At 40.4% G+C, this 2,732-nt stretch overlaps 1 pseudogene; it reads right to left on the bottom strand.

Moving 5' to 3' along the window:
- Positions 1 to 813: 813 nt before the first annotated feature.
- Positions 814 to 1,237, bottom strand: LOC145411615 (prefoldin subunit 1 pseudogene; annotated as a pseudogene).
- Between the last annotated feature and the right edge of the window lie 1,495 nt (positions 1,238 to 2,732).

The raw sequence follows: 2,732 nt of genomic DNA, 5'->3' as shown, positions 1-2,732 counted from the left end.
ATGTGACAGGCCGGTAAATGGAGAGAGACTTGTATTCTTCAATTAGTTTCAGTTTCTAGGAGCAAGATGAAGGAAGATTGGTCAAATTTTGAAAAGGAAGTGGAAAACAGAACAACTTAGGTAAGAGTGAAAAAGGGGCTATGAAGGCCCTGTTACACTGCAGAGGTGTGAGTCTTAAGGTTGTCATCCATCCATCATCCAGTTCTATGCCGCCCCATGAGGAGCGTAGGAGCCCGGGTCTAGGCAAGTTGGTCCTGACGTTTAAGATGAGACCAGCCTCACTCATCCCTGAGTGGCATTACGTGAGCAATAAACCCCAACCACCCCTCGGATATAAACCTGCACAGGTTCAATCCGATTGAAGCGCCTTTATTACCCACTAAACCACCAGGCGCCATAATTTGGTCATATGGTTACCGCCCAGCACAGTAAATGGTTTCCTGGTGTACAGGAAACCATTTGGCTTGTCGCTCAGTGTAGAGTCATCCATGGAACGAAGGAAGAGGAAAGAGTCAAGGAAAGAAAGACAGAAAAGGAAGGAAGGAAGAGAGGAAAGGGCAGACACCCAAAGCAGCACTACATCGAGTGAGTGGATGGTTAGCGTCCCCCACCTACCACTTTAAGTATCATTTAAAACGTACTGTGGACTTAACTGCGGGGGTAGGGGAAGCAAAAATGGCAAAAAATAAAGCAAAGTTTCTATACTGGAAAATCTATTATACAGGTGCAGAAACTATCTGAAATGAAAGTACATTACTGAGTCTTGAATACTTGTATGGTAAGCGTATTACTGAATATGGGTTCGGATATTATCTAAGGAGAAATATGAGATTTCGGAGAAGATGAGCTTCTATGCAGCTCCCACGGACTGCTTGAGTTATGGCTCTCCTGCATATTGCGCTCCAGGCACTCCTTGTTATTCTGTAAGTTGGTAATTTTGTCGTTATTTTTAACTTCTTTGGCCTTTAGATTCTTCCGGACCATGGGAATGTCAGTCAATAAGAGCATGCGGCCGACACTCGTATACTCGAGTGTTGTCTCCCAGACTCTGAATCTCCTTGTCAGTAAGCTGGGCGTGAACAATCTGCTTCTTGAGGCTTTCCACCTGTACGTCGGCAATCCTTAGCTTCAGATTCGTCTCATGCATTTTACTCTGCAGCTCCGGAAATACCTTTTTCAATTCCTGATTTGGCTCGCCTTTGGACATTCTTATTGAAAGTTTTGGATAGACGGTGAAAAATAGTTGCAAGCCTAGTCACTGCTGCTAGCCAGATCAAGGTTGTCTGATGATTAAAAGAAGGCGTGTTAGTGCCCACAAGAACATTTGCGTGTGATATTTTGGTATAGCTTGAGTGAGAACTGTCAATGAGTATGATCAGGGGAAATGGGACAGGAATATGTGTGGGCTGCGGAGAGCGAATACGATAAGAAATAATATGAGAAGTTTACCTCCAGAGTAAGTGGAAATGATTACGCCTGTGATATGGGGTTCTTTGTTTGATCCATTTAATTAAAGATGCTGTTGATAAATCTCCCACTTTTAAATTTTCTTTTTTTTTTTTTCTAGTCTCTGAGTCCTACATTTCACCATTCTTTGGTGGAAGAGAGGGTCAGGATGATGATGATGAAAATACAGATGGCACTGCTTCTACGAAACTCCTGAAAGATAAGCAGAGAATATAAACAAAGCGAACTGTTACACAAGAAGAAACAGTTTTACCACGGGTATTCATCAAGTGCTTTGTGGACGTTTTCAGAAATTTATATTTCGAAGTTAAAGGAATCTACTTAAATGGTGACGAAGTAAAAAGTCGTCAATTTTCATACATCTCTTCAGCGAATGACGGACTGAACTACAATAATAAAATAACTGCGCCCTTTCCAGCAAAATAACGAAATGGAAACAGGATATGTTGAATACAGTTTCATATTGAGGCAACTGATTCATGAGAATAATAAGAACCGAATTAAAGGCTTTTGTCAACAGTATAACTTCATTAAACACTGCATACTGTCTGTATGTTACAAAAAATAAGAAACAGGTGTTTAACCAGTTCATGTTTACAATTTTACTATTTGGATCTGAAACCAAGACTTTAACGAAATCATTAATATGGCATTATGAGTGCTCAGAGAGGAACAGTAACTTATCGAATGAGATGTCCCATATAGATTAAGAACTTCTTACACAAAGGAATATAAGTAAGTTATGCTATGAACACCGTAATATAAAGCACACCTGGATGTGGGCAGTGTAACTGAGTGGCAACGCAGAGATGAAGTGAGAGAAAAAGGCAGACAGCGAAAATGATGGAGAGATGATATTGGTAGAATTACTGGGGGTGGATGGATCAAAGTAATATCCAACAGATCAGAATGAAGGAAAACTGGAGAAGCCTTTATTATGCACTGTATTTTCAAGAAGAGAATGACGATGATGATGAAGACTATTATGGCAATGATGATGGGTACTTTACAATGGATAGTCAGGCCGATTACAGTGATATTGATATCAAAAGTCATCAAGTCTGTTCTCAGTAGATGGTCTTCTCAGCAACTCTGTTCTTGCTATTAGTTAATTAAATGACTTGATGTCTGTTTCCCTCCATTCATACAGTGAAGACTCAACCCCTCCATCTTTTAATAACAGCGTTTATTACGATAGTTACTGCAACACTCAAGAGATGAATTTAAGTTGATTTAAGCTCTCTGACCTGCCTGGTACTTCTGGC

Source organism: Coenobita brevimanus, chromosome 90 (genome assembly GCF_032717465.1).
Source record: "Coenobita brevimanus isolate Jiangsu-jjx chromosome 90, ASM3271746v2, whole genome shotgun sequence".
NCBI lineage: Eukaryota > Metazoa > Arthropoda > Malacostraca > Decapoda > Coenobitidae > Coenobita > Coenobita brevimanus.
This window is presented reverse-complemented; position numbering and strand designations above follow the sequence as displayed.